At 39.8% G+C, this 13,684-nt stretch overlaps 1 protein-coding gene across 1 annotated transcript in view; it reads right to left on the reverse strand.

The window, feature by feature from the left end:
• The window catches only part of ntng2b (netrin g2b), an 82,727-nt gene that overhangs the window by 53,139 nt on the left and 15,904 nt on the right, over positions 1 to 13,684 (reverse strand). The window lies entirely within an intron of this gene.

A 13,684-nucleotide genomic window follows, 5' to 3' on the forward strand; every position in this document is an offset into this window, starting at 1 on the left:
GAGAGAACATCATTAGTCATAGCGGGTGAAAAGCTACATGAGCTGCAGGGCCAGGGGAGAGGCGAAGAAAGGAGGAGGGAAGAACAGAGGAGGGGGAAGGCGAAAAGGAGAGCATCAAAACCCACTTGTGCACTTAGCAAGACAATTAGCACAAGGACTAAAACTTGAGGGTCTTAGCTGAGGAAGGGGGAAAAAAGCAAGGACTGTGCTTAGCTTCATTATGAAGGGTAACAGAAACTTGCACCCTATTTAGTAATTGTGATATTTTCCTGCAACCTCTACACTGGTTTTGTTTGTGTTGCAAAAGTTTTTGTTGTTGTTGTTGTTGTCTTCAGAGGCCAGTGTGCTATGTAATTTTACAGTTAATGAAATCGCCTCTGTTTCTGTTTTTTTTTCCAATGAAAAGTTGTGGTTACATAAGAAATATTTCCTCTTATTATTTCTGCTCCTTAAATAAAGTCGATGTTATGAGAATCACAGCTCGTTATAAATGATTTGAAATGGATAAATACAAAAAATGACTACGCTTTACTGTTTTTGTTGTACTCCCTCCACAATGGCAACCTAGGCAGCTGTAACAACTTAATGGCATATTTATAAATAATAAAAAAAAAATAAAAAAAAAGGTGCCAAAACTACATCTAAAATATACTGATTTGATCCTAACTGACATAAAAACTCCACTTTTTTACACTGATATTTCACATATTGATTTCGCACTTTCCTAATGCCGAAAAGAATTGAGAATGCCATTTTATTTTTACAGACAGAAACAAAGTTTATAACTATTTTAACTAATCAATGTTGAGTAGAGCTGTAAATATACACAGAAATCTCTATTCTGCAGGTTTAAAAGTCACAGCTCTGTACATTTTGCTTTCTGTACATGCTTTGATCAAAAGGGGAAAAAAGTATTAATTTGCTTTTACTTCATTCAGCAATGAACAAAGAATTTCTCAAATTTGTAAAAAATATTTGGATTTTATTATACCTTAGAGTGGCTGAAGTGAAAAACTGCCTGCAGCTTTAGTTTGATCATTTCCAATTATGTATGGATAATCAGGCAAAACAAAACCCTGGGTACATTCTCCAACAGTAAGACCACCGTAACATGATCAAGGCTTTGAGTCCGGACTTTTTGAATCAGACTATGGTAATATTTGTGAGTAAAACAAAATCAACATCATTTTGAAGCTGTTTAGATATATAAGCTATCCACTGTATTATCTGTCACTGAATTCGCCTTAAAAGTTCAGTTGTTGGAATGGCGCCTCCCTTTGGAGGGAGGATATTTATATAGAGACATATTTCACTCATGGCAAAGCAATTGGTGTGTAGGAATTGGTTTTTCACTATATATATATATATATATATATATATATATATATATATATATATATATATATATATAAAACACTGATCTGTACCTACTTATGCTTACAGTATGAATAAATTCACCTCTCACCTGTAGTTTTTACATCCAGTCTCTGTTTGGAGTTAATTTTACACCTGATTAAACAACAGTGGGGGGGGGAACTAAATCTGCTGATGTGGCATACATGAGTGTAGCTCCAAAAAAACTGAAAACGTAAGGATGAAATGTCACATGAAGCTCAACTTTTTAGGCAACCTTCACCGACAGCCGGAAGTGCCGAAACCCAACGAGAGCCACGGTTCTTAACTATTCACAAATAAGCTATTAGTGCAGAGGCGAAGTGTAAACGACATTCCCCTGAAGATTTGTTTGGCTGACTTAGGAGGCTGCTGTCTGTCATCTCCCCCAAGGTCCATGATGAGGGACCAGATTTTAGTGAAAAGAGAAAAGTCTCAGACATCAACCACAGAGCGCTGACAGCATGAGACGGAACGCATCTCATTAAAACACACGAGCCTTTTCTCACTGTCGCACATTGAGGCCCCAGCTAAAGAGTTGTTTATCCGTACCCATCAACATGGCTGCAATGACAGAGACAGTTCAGCGGTAAAGATGGCAGTGTGTTTTTTTGATCACACCATGCCTGTAATAATGCTATGCTAATTAATGTGGCTGACTGAGAACAAGCTATCTCTTCAAGGACACCCTCCCTGAACCTCATGTTCTCCCACTTACAATTCCCAGCGCGCTTTTCAGCTTTAGAGCACGCTTATGGTATCAAGAGATTCCCCCCCGCCCCCTCTCGTCAGATGTAAGGTAAGACACAGTGCAAGTGCTTTTATTCTTTTTCTGTGTTTGTGTTTTTAAAAGGATGTTTATGGGTATGACGCAGGAGGGAAGGTGGAAGAGGAGAAGAGAAATCTCTTGAAGGCGGGTGGGGAAGCAAAAACAAAAAAAAAAAGTCATCTGCGAGACAAAAGAAATGAAAGGAAAACAGGCAAAAATCGCTGACTATAACTTTCTTCCTTTCTGAGAGGAAATAAACTGTGATTATCAAATCAGTAACAACCGTCGTGTCATAAATCATTGCATATGAAAGAAACAATGACACATCCCTCATTGCGTTTCCACAGCTTTTTTCTGCGTGCCTTTCTTTTCCGGGGACTGCTCATGAATGATTTAAAAAGTGATCTGTTTCCAAGGCTTCGGCTGCCTCAAAGGGAGATAACTCAGGAGGGAGGAGCCTGAGCAAGGTGGGAGGAGCCCAAAGTAAAGGCATCCTGTGCAGAAGCCTGCATATAAAGTATTCATTTATGCTGGGGCTTGCAAAAATATTTATGAACCTTGAACTTTTTTTTTTTTTTTTACCATCGCAAACTTTAGTCTACTTTTTTGCAGTTTTATGAGACAGATTATCATAAATCTGATTATCATAAAGCAGTGGGAATTGGAAGGGAATCAAGTTAAATTATACATTGTTTTAGGAATAAAAATCTAAAAGTATCGATGTGTATTTTGTATTCTGCTCGCCTAAGTCAATACTTTCTAGAACTGTCTTTTGTTGCAGTTTCAAGGTTTTATTCTTCCAATGCTGTTGCCCATGTAGAGACCAATTTTTTTTTGTAGAATAACTCTGAAGAGCGTTCTGTGCAGAGGAATTTTCAGGTTTTGTGACAGATTGTCAATTTGGTAGCAAAATTGAAGTGAGGACTTTCGTTGATTTCGTTGTAACAACCTCTCATCCTGTCTCAAATCTTTTGCAGCCACAAACATCCTTTCTTTATTGGTTGCCCTGTATTTATCTCCGTACATCTTTTCATCAACTCCAACCAGCATGATGCTGCCAACCACGTTTCATCATAGGAGCAATATCCTGAGAGTGATGCAGTGTTAGGAATCCACCACACATTGAGCTGTGATGCATTTAAGGACCAGACCACAGTCTTCCACATGTTTGCTGTCTCCCATATGTTGCGTCTTCCAGACTTTATCAGCTGCGTTCATAAGATTTATACCGAGATTAAATTAAACATAAGTGTACTTTAAAGATAATTAAATACACCCTGAAAGAAAATGTAACTTATTTAGAGTAAAAAATGCTTATTACAGATGTTTTTCTTGTCATTCCACTTTACAACAATGTGCTACCTCCTGCTGGTCAATCGCAAAAAAATAGAAAATAAAAAAATCCCCAAATGTAATGTGACAAGCTGTGAAAAAGTTCCACAGGTGTGAATACTTCCACAAGGTTCCGTATCCAATCATGCAGAGAGCAAAGTCCATCAATAATGGAGCAGAAAGTGGTGCTTTCCTTCAATGCGATGCAAGGTTTCAGCTGTGTGGACGGACAAATGGTGGCCATGTAAACTGGTGAATAATATTTACAGAGCCTCGCACTGCACATCATTCATCACAAAATCACACAGCCCGGCTAGTCCCCAGAAACTAGGCATTAATCCATCATCTGCCTGCATCTCTTTTCTCTCCTTTATCCAGGCTTACACCTCCCATCCGTTCACCTTCCGTCTGCAAAGGACGGATAAAAGAAAACTTTGGGGTAATTCAAAAATAGAGGGACAGTCTCCAAAGTCAAAGTCGCTCTAACAAGCTCACTGAGACACACACACGCGCACGCACACAACCTGAAGGCCCTAAAAAGCTCGGGTGTGTGAGTGTGGGGGGCAGAGGGCAAGCATCTGTTCCTTGTTCGCTTGTGCAGTGGTGGAGCAAGCCCAGAAGTCACAGAGACTCTTCACTATCTGCCCTGTCGTCCTCATTCATGCTTCCACTGAAACGATAAACCTTTGTACAAGTAGGATTAGCAGCAGAAAGCCATTAAGGGTCTAATTAGTCCTTCCCTTAGGATACAGTGTTGCTGCACACGGGTTATATAATGGTGATTTGCAAGTTTAAATGAGCACGTTTCCACAACAGTTTACCTTTCTTATTAATAAATGGCCATAAATGTTAAGCTTTTACTTTGTTTGTATGTGTGATCTGAGTAATTCTTCCACTAATAAAGACACAGCACCTATGGTAAAGATGGGTTAAATCCCTAAAGAGGTTGTTTTTTCTTGTAGTCTGAACATTTCTAAAATAAAAATGCTAAGCAAAAGAAAACTTTTATTTGCTAATTTTTCATGGCAATAAAAATATACTATGTTATTAATTGTTTGGACATCCAGTCATTGTCAATACATTTCCCTTTTAGGGGAAATTAGGTGTGGTTGGAGCTTCTGTTGCCTATCTCCAGTCGTTATTGGTTGATTTAGAAACACCATAGCCAGTCATGTGTTTGGGCTGTGAGAGGAAGCTGGAGTACCTGGAGAGAACCAACACATGTACAGGGAGCAGATCCAAACTGCATGCAGCAAGACATCCTGGGATCTGAACCCAAGATGTTCTCGATGCAAAGCAACAGGGCTACCAGCTGTGTGCAGCCCGACTTCTTGTTTCCCTGGGATAAGAATGTAATGTGGCTCAGACACTCTTCAAAATGGGAATGACAGGAGAACACGTCATTTAAATAAAACAGGAGCGTGTTGATCTTTACGAATCAGAAAGAGCTACAACAAACAAACGCTACTTGCCCAAACTTGCCAATATCTGCCATCTTGGTAATCAATATTAAAGTGAAATACAGACAACACTGTAACAAAAAAAAAAAAAAAAAAAGAATTACACCAATGTTTCTGTTGCCATGTCCTCAAATAGGGCAATAAAGCAGGGAAATAAGCCTCCAAAGTATTTTTGAGTTACTAAAATCTAAGAAACTACAATTAAACACATTTCGGACCTTATAAAAGGAAAAAGCTATTTCTGTCCTACCACCACACGTGAATAAGTGAAGACAGCCAAATGCAACTCTAACTTCAACCAAATGTTTGGACGTTTCGACAACGAGCAATTTTAGATGACTCAGGTGGGAATCAAAGAATAAAGGATGCTGAGAAAACCTCATCCTCCGTGCTAAGGCAACAGAGAAACGGTTAGGTCAGGTGAGCTGAAGAGAAGCACAGAAGAGAGGAGCCTGGAGTTATAAATATAAATAGATTTTGCAAAGAGGCATATTCAAAATCGTTATTACTGTGCACTTGAACCTTGTCAGAGTTTATAGCAGAAAACTAAGTACTGCATTATTGTCAAAGGGGGATTGTACAAAGTCTTGACATTAGGACTTTTTTTAAGTTTGTAAAATAAAAAATAAAATATAAAAAACTTGGTCAAAATAAAGATTGGAGTCTAAGTGAAAGATTATGCCAAACGCTATTAAAAAAATGATTTTATTTTAAAGATGTATACACACCTATACCACCTGGAGCATGTAATTTTAATACCTGAGATTATTTAAACCTCAAACACAAACAATTCAAAACTAAAGTAGATTTGCATGCAATAATTACGCTGCACTTAGACGACGCAATTTGCTGCTTTAGTAAAGCCCATAAAACAAAATTATGAACATTTAACATTAATTATTTCAAAGGTCAGTAAAAGACTGAACCGTATTGTCGAAATAATATTTCTTAAAGTCGTTCCATATTCCTGGAAGCGCCACAACCTCTGACTCTGGACGTAAATTATTTTTTAATAACAACCACTTGTTCTGCAATACTCAGTAGTGCATAATCAGTCTGGTTTTCTTTTCATTTTTACAGTGAGCAGCATGTGAACATCTGAGTTGTGATAAGCAGAAGGTGAACCTGGCAGATCCACTCATGCTTGGGTCTCCAGAGAAGCTGCTGTTTCTACAGGATCCCTTTGAACAGAACAGAGGCTTCATTCATTTTTGTGGGCTGGCATGAAAGCAGCCTCTGTAGTGGACTTTTTGAGACTACATCTTTTTTTTTTAAGCTGGTTTTATTGTTTTAGTTCCACTGTGGGATCTAGAGTTTGTCACAGACACTTTGCAGCAGTTGGTCACTTAAGACATCCTTCCTGTTGGCACTGACATCTGAAAAGACACTCAGAGACTTGCAAGTCCAGCAAACCAGCTGTAAACACAAACACAGTTGAGGCTGATAGAGGTAAAGTTTTCCAAGGCAGTTAAAGCTTGTGTGTTTTTTTGGGGGAAAAATTAAGGTTATATAATGTGAACGTGTCGTATTTTTAGCAGTGGTGGCTTCAATGCTATTATTAATTCATGTTTCATGTGAGTCATCACAGTTTTAATGAAGAGCAGTATAAGAAAAGTTATTTTAATTCGAGCAAACTTTAGTTGATGACTTAACAAATCATTGATTAATGGTGTCAGAACTTTTTCTGTGGTTAATTCATTGAAATTAAGGGACGTAATAATTCAGTCCCTAGTTTTCTCCATAAAGACTCCGTACCATGAGAATCTCTCACGAATTTGCTGATGTCTTAAAAGGGCAAATGTTAAGGTTAAAGTAATTGAGGCAGCTAGAACAAGTATGAAGTACAAGCACACCTTAAAGTGACACGTCACTCGAACAGTATAATCTAACCATCGCTGGAAGTGTTGGATTACATCTGCGGTTTATATACGAATATTTGTTTACAACCAGCATAATAAAAATGTTCGAGTAATAGAACTTGAATTCTGAAAACTGAATATAGGCACTAACATCCCACTGGCCAGCAGCTATCGTTACACAGAATTGAAAACGGTACTAGTAATGCTTTAGAATATTTCAAAATTTCATATCTAAGTTTAGTATGTTTAAGGAAGCAAAAAAATATATATTACTGCTGGATAAAGTATTACAGAGCGGCTCTGCTTCCGTCTGGACTATAAGCCCCAAACAAAGATGAACACTGAGCAGCGACGGAAAGTTTCCTGTGCCAGTTTGTGAGGAGATGGAGAGCTTAAACCTCTCAGCACATTAGCTCGATCAGCGGGGGGGCCAGAACAGCACAGAGAGAAACACAGACACACAGAGGATAAACGAGTCAAGCAGGCATGAAACAACATGCCTGTAAAGAAAAAGAGAAACTTTGAAAAGGCATAATGTTTGGATACCTCGCTCCCTGCCTGGTCAGCTCTTAACTAATTCACACCACTGGAAAATAATTAGTTGTTGCTTTCAGGCAAGACTGAGCCTACGGAGGCGTTAAGCCTACAGAGCTCAGTCACTTTGTGACCTTAGCTACCATGGTACAAATGATGGTATTCAGCCTATTTTTAAACAATCCAGTCACATTTTCCGAGCGAAAATTATTTCTCAAATAAAAGTTGTGGATTTTGCACACTAAGTAAAAATCTGTGTTTTATCAGAGTTGAATTGACACAATTAAATTCAAGGCAGCACTCTCTAAAATAGGCAGCAAGTTGTCCTGAATGAGTTTATCAATGAGCATTCATCAATGAGTATGCCACTTAAGGCTGACCACAGACTGCTCTCTAATTCTGAGATTACACAGAATTAGAGACATGCAAGTCTCTGGACAGAGCGTCTCTCTGTCCAGAGACACTCACAAAGTAGGTTGTTTGGATATTTCTTTTCTTGTCCACTCAGCAGATGTCAACAAATGTAAAAAGTAAAGTAATAAAATTACATATTTTTCACACTCTATAAATAGTTCTTCATGAACGTTGCCTGGCTTGCACCAGACCGGCATCGTCTGCCGTAATGGGAGGATGATCAGTGGTGTAATGTGGCACATTTGCTGACTGTTGCTCTTTACACCTGATTCAGCTAACTACCATAACACAGTAAGAGACACTCAGACTACTGGGCTTCTCTTAAATGCCATCTTCTCCAATCAAATCAAATTTAGAAGTCGGGGAGAAGAGAACTTGATGCTGCAGCGATTACAAGCCTGGAAAGGTGGGGGTAAAAAAAGAAAAGACAGAAAGAAAAAAAAAACATTGCAGACTTTGTCTAGCTCCTCATCCTGCTCCATCTCCTTTCCTCTCTCTTGGCCTTAATCCACTTAGTTGGCTCTTCCTGAGCTTGGAGCCTTTGCTTTATTCCATTATAAAGACCCACCATATGATTTGCTGTTTATTTCATTAAAAATGGCCCAATCCATGACCCTTTGTCTAATCCATAATGCAGACTAGTGAGCCGCTATAGTCTGCACCGCAGTCCGGACAGATGGGACCGAAGGGTGCAGGCGTGGAGAGATGGAGGTCAAATGGATAAGGGAGAATTTGAGAGCCGTACTTATGAGTGAGCCCTTTCCCAGCGAATATCATTTCACTGATGTAAATGATGATAGAACTGAGACTTTGCTACTCTATCTTTTGATGGTCGGAGATAGCTTTCATATGGTCCAGCGGTGATATGGAAATACCCTCATCTGCAGTTTGAATCCAGCCTGCGAAATGAACATAAATCCCTGGGCTTTTAAAAACTGAAACACCTTCGCTCGGAGCTCATACTGGAGCCGGTGCTTCAGCACATCCCGTTTAACCTTGAGAGAACTGAGCGATGCTGCTGAGTCATTTTCTGTTGACTCGGTCCAATCTGAATCGGTCTGAGTTTGACCTTTCTTTCTGTCTTTGTCCACTTCCAAACGCTTGCTCCACCTTTGGCTGCCCTCTCGGAGCCAGCCTGCTCGACGGTTTCATCTTGTCAACAAATCTCCCACTCATCAACCTAATCTTGCCTGCGTTTGCACCTAATGGTTTATCGGGATCTATATATATTGATAATACTGCTGTATTGCCAGGCCTTGGCCGGACACTCTGACAGCACGCGTGCAAGGGACTCGTCCTGTAGAGGGAACATTTGCACTGATTGATTGGAAGAAAGCTTGTTTTGCTGTCTCTGTGCAGCCTCAATTCAGACCATTAAGAGCAGTCAACTAATAATAATTACTTTTAACCGGGTTGAGTCCAAGCGCCTCAGCCAGAAGCCCGAGGACAGACAATACGGCCAGGAAGTGACTACAACCCTCTATCCATCGATAACGCCGGCATATCTCATTACCGTGGCGACCTGCGGTACACTGCCACTCGGTCCTGATCATATAAAACCCATTTCAGTGTGCTGTCCCCGATGGAGCGCCGGCGTAGTGGAATATTCATTATTCAAATTTTAAGCATTGGAAATCCCAATATGTTACCGAGGCCAGATGAGACGAGATGAAATAGCTTAGCCTTTTGTCCAGAGAGCATTGACTAATCGTCTCGCTCCCCAGAATCAATTTCCCAGCCGTAAGCATCAGACACTCCTGATTGTACTGTACTGTTGAGGACCCCCTCCACCGCCATCACCTAATACCCCTCCCGGCTGCCCAGAATAACTTATTGATCGGCGATAATGTTACGGGAGGTGCGGGTGGCTGGGGCGGAAGACGGACCGGCCTCAGTCATTCTCCGCAGGGCTAAATTTGGGTCCTTTGTCATCAGATCTAGCGCATGCTGACACCATCACCAGCTGTCACCAGCACAGTGTTCTGGTTTTGAAGAAAAATTTCAAGAATTTTCTTGAAAAAAAAAAAAAAGTTAATAAAAGCTCAGTAGAGATGCAACAATCTCCAGTTTTGTGAAGTTTTTAACCTGCTGAGGTAACAGAGATTCTCATTTAAGAGCTGTAATATAAGAACACATGAGAAGGGCATTCATCACATTTTTTCTGGCCTTCCTGTCATCTTTTAATAATTTATGCTAGAAGTAGATGTGGTGTCTTATTTTTAAGCAATGACAAAGTGATTATCTTAAGTTTGAACTTGTCACAAATTCAAAATGGTGCACAGAAAAGGTTCTGATCTAAACAGGATAGAGACCAGCTAAGCAACTTTTCCATATAATGTGCAGAGTTCAGCCTTCCTTGTATTTGACGATAATCTCTTGCTTGCATTCAGAATGAACTGAAGCGATGTCTGGACAGGTCGTAGAAAATCTCGTCTTCTCTTTTTTCATACATTTTAAACATTATCTGTGGTTTCTGCGTTAATTTATGACGTATCTTATACTGTAAGTAGTTTACTGTGGGTCTTCTTCCTTCAGTAAGAGCCACTGATCTGAAAAGAAAAATTGAAGTTTTAATTTTTCTGAGTGGCTAGTAACCAGGAAGACCAAACTGAAACGAATCAGTTTGCTATCACCAAGTAAAAACAACGGTGGAATCAATCAATTTCAGCTCTGGGTCATTTCATCTGGTTGAATATTGTATAATGTTAGCGGATGCAGCCAAGAATCAAAAACAAAATTGCTTCGGTGGCTGGTTACAAGATATTTTGGGTTTTGCTTCAGATTTGCCCCCCTGAATATTAGGCTGATAACCTCTCTGTCTCTCTCTCAGATTCTGTGCTGAGCCTGAAAAGTGTCTGTGATCAATACCTACAGGCCCTCCGCCAGAAGGCTGGTGTGTCTGTGGATGTGTGTGTGTGTGTCTATATGTGTGCTGTGTCAGCATCCACTCAGGACTTCATCAAACACTCCCCACACCTTTTACTCACATGCAGACACGCGTTTACAGACACCCACATCGGTCAATGCCCCACTCAGACGCTCGTTTTCCCCTTTCCACCTTCTTGCTCGGCAACCCGAACGCCGCGCGCGCACACACAGGCGCACTTGCATACACAAATTCTTCCCACCGCACACGTGTCCCAACGAGGCCGTTAAATACCATTCAAATGTCAGCCCGACCGTATTGATTGGAATAATAACTCTGAAAGGAGGAAGCGATGGCTTGTTGATGCTAAGCAGGTGCATGATCGCCGTAACATCGTTCACTGTCACAAAGTTGCCATGTAAGGGTTTCCGGATCCCCTGGCAGAATGTGGATCAGGGTTTACGTTCGACCACCGAGGCCTTTTATTTCTGTCATTAATCATCGTTCGGCGACAGGCACACCCGGATTCCTGCTGAGAGCGGGGTCATTCTGAGAGCCCTCTGATCACGGCCGCTGTGTGTGCATGTCAAAACCGGAGGGTATGTTCACCACTGGGTGATTTTTGTTTCCTGTCATGTATGATTGCAAGAAAAAAAAAAGATAGATGTTAGCACATTCTAGCAGTGCAGCTTGCAGAGTTTGAATGCTATCCATGTTCTTATTGAATTTTTTTTTTCACACAAGTGCAAAACTGAGAAGCTAGAAGACTTTCCCATTCGTATATCTTATTATGCACTACATCAGCAAACTCTGCTGAATTCATGTAAGAGCTTTAGATACTGATTCCATGAAGAGCTTATTAAACAGTCAGCAGTACATTGTAAAAGATTAAAGTGTAATGAGATGTAAGATGTAATTGCTTTTGTGTGTTTTAACTTGTACTTTGCTTTTCAGGAATTTTAGCAGTGCATAGATTATTTCTGTTAGTTTGACAAAGCATAGCTTTTCAGACACCATCCATTCATCCATACATTTTTTGTAACCAGTTAATCCTGACCAGGATCACCAGAAGGTCACATTCAAGAGGAAAATACATTCATTTATCAACCATACACAGACTAACGTCTAGCAGCCATTTAAAGGATCTCCAGTTTACCAAACATTCATGCTCAGGGATTCCTGAAAGGGTGTGAAAAACCTTGGAGAACATTCAAACTTTGCACACAAAGACGTCAATCAAGATTCAAACTGGTAGTCGCCTAGCTGGGAGGAAACAGTGCAAATCACATATCCATTGTACAGCAAGGAAGCAGTGGTTACCACATAATAAACAGATACTTTGTGGTAACTGGTCTGATTTGACCAGATGGGAGAGTAAATGACTAGAATAAACCAAGAGTAATCGTTTGTTGCTCTTTAGTGCAATTAAACGTGTTCAGAAGTTAGTAAAACCAAATTGTAAAGGAAAAAAAGGTTGTTTTTGGTAGTTTTTCATTTATTTTTCCGAATGTTTCCATCATGTAACAAACATACTTTACTAGAAACATCAGGTTGTACTCCTTCCTAGTCCTCCATCTGATCAGAGTATTTTTAAATGATTGTTATTGGAGTCTCTTGATAAAGCCAGCCATCCTGAAGAGCTGAAACTTTGACTAATACATTTCACAATGTTCAAAGCAAGGATTAGTTTATGGGGTGGTTGAAAAACATCATGTAAGATCTTTTTTTCCTGATGTACATTATGTGTCGAATGATCAACAAGTCATATAAAAACAGAAAGCAAAAAATGTCAGCCAAGCATTTCAATAAACTAAAACTTAACAGTACAAATACATCAGTTTGTGGTAGACAGTAGGTATATGTGTTAAAGTATATGAATGAAAAAGATTTTACCAGTGATGTTTTGCTAATTTATGCGACACACTGATACCTACTTTCTTAACCAAGTAATGTCGCAGCATTTTGAGGATGTACTGTGGAAACTACGGTCGGGACAAAGTACCCATCACTGTCAGAAAAAAACACTGCAGTGATTTTAACTAAATATCAGACTAGAGACCTCGGTTTCTAAATGACACTGATCAGTTTTTTAAGACTCAAAAAAATCCCTAGGATTTTCATCAAATGTCTCTTTCACTGAAGAGTTTCTGCTTGTCTGGGTAAATGTTTTTACAGTGCTATTGTTGTATCTTAGATAAAGAAGCAAAGCCTTTTTATGCTTTTACAACTGAGCGTTTTACAAGATGCTGTCTGCAAAAACATCCAAGCACCTCAAACAACAAATCTTTTATTGAACTATTTAAAGAGTGTGCTATAAGAGTCTGAAAAGACCCTAAATCTAGCAGCAAGAAACTGCTAAGTCGGCAACACTGTAACCTTACAAGCTTTCTTTCTTCACTTAATCAAGTATTAATATGGGGTGTGTGTGTGTGCGCGTGTGTCTTTGTGTGTGAAGGACAGAGGGCTGAACAAGTCTCAACCAAACAAGATTTAGATATTTTCTAAAACATAAAGTAAAAATAGGTCACACAAAAAAATTCCCATTCACCCTTACAAAGTAATAACAAAACACAGATCTTTGATCAATTGTCATATATCTGAAGAGTTTTTTTAGGAGTAAACCAACAACACATCCATGCAAGCTGTCCATCTCAAAGGTAATTTTAAGATCGACCCTCCTGCGGTCCTAGCAGGCCGCTCAGGAGGAGTGCGGCAATGTCATGATAGGACAGCGGGGAAGTGGGGAGAGAGGGGTGTCCTGTCAACCAGCACTTTCCGAAATCACCCAAAAAGAATCTTGCAAAAGCGCACACGGAGTCAGTGCGACATTGCCGGACCGCGCACTGAGTAAAAAACCACGTAGGCTCTAAATTGCCCCGTCTTAACACCATGGACGGGTTAAGGACATCTTATTGACAACCAGGCTGCTGTCATTGATCTTCACACAGATCATCAGTTCATCTAGTTGCAGCAAATAGAAACACTTTTTTTACACAAAAGAAATCGCTTTACCCAGTCATTTATTTCATGCCTTATTATGACCAAACTGCAAAAGTAC

Source organism: Poecilia mexicana, unplaced genomic scaffold (genome assembly GCF_051168715.1).
Source record: "Poecilia mexicana isolate PSO_F unplaced genomic scaffold, ASM5116871v1 scaffold_12, whole genome shotgun sequence".
Lineage (NCBI taxonomy): Eukaryota > Metazoa > Chordata > Actinopteri > Cyprinodontiformes > Poeciliidae > Poecilia > Poecilia mexicana.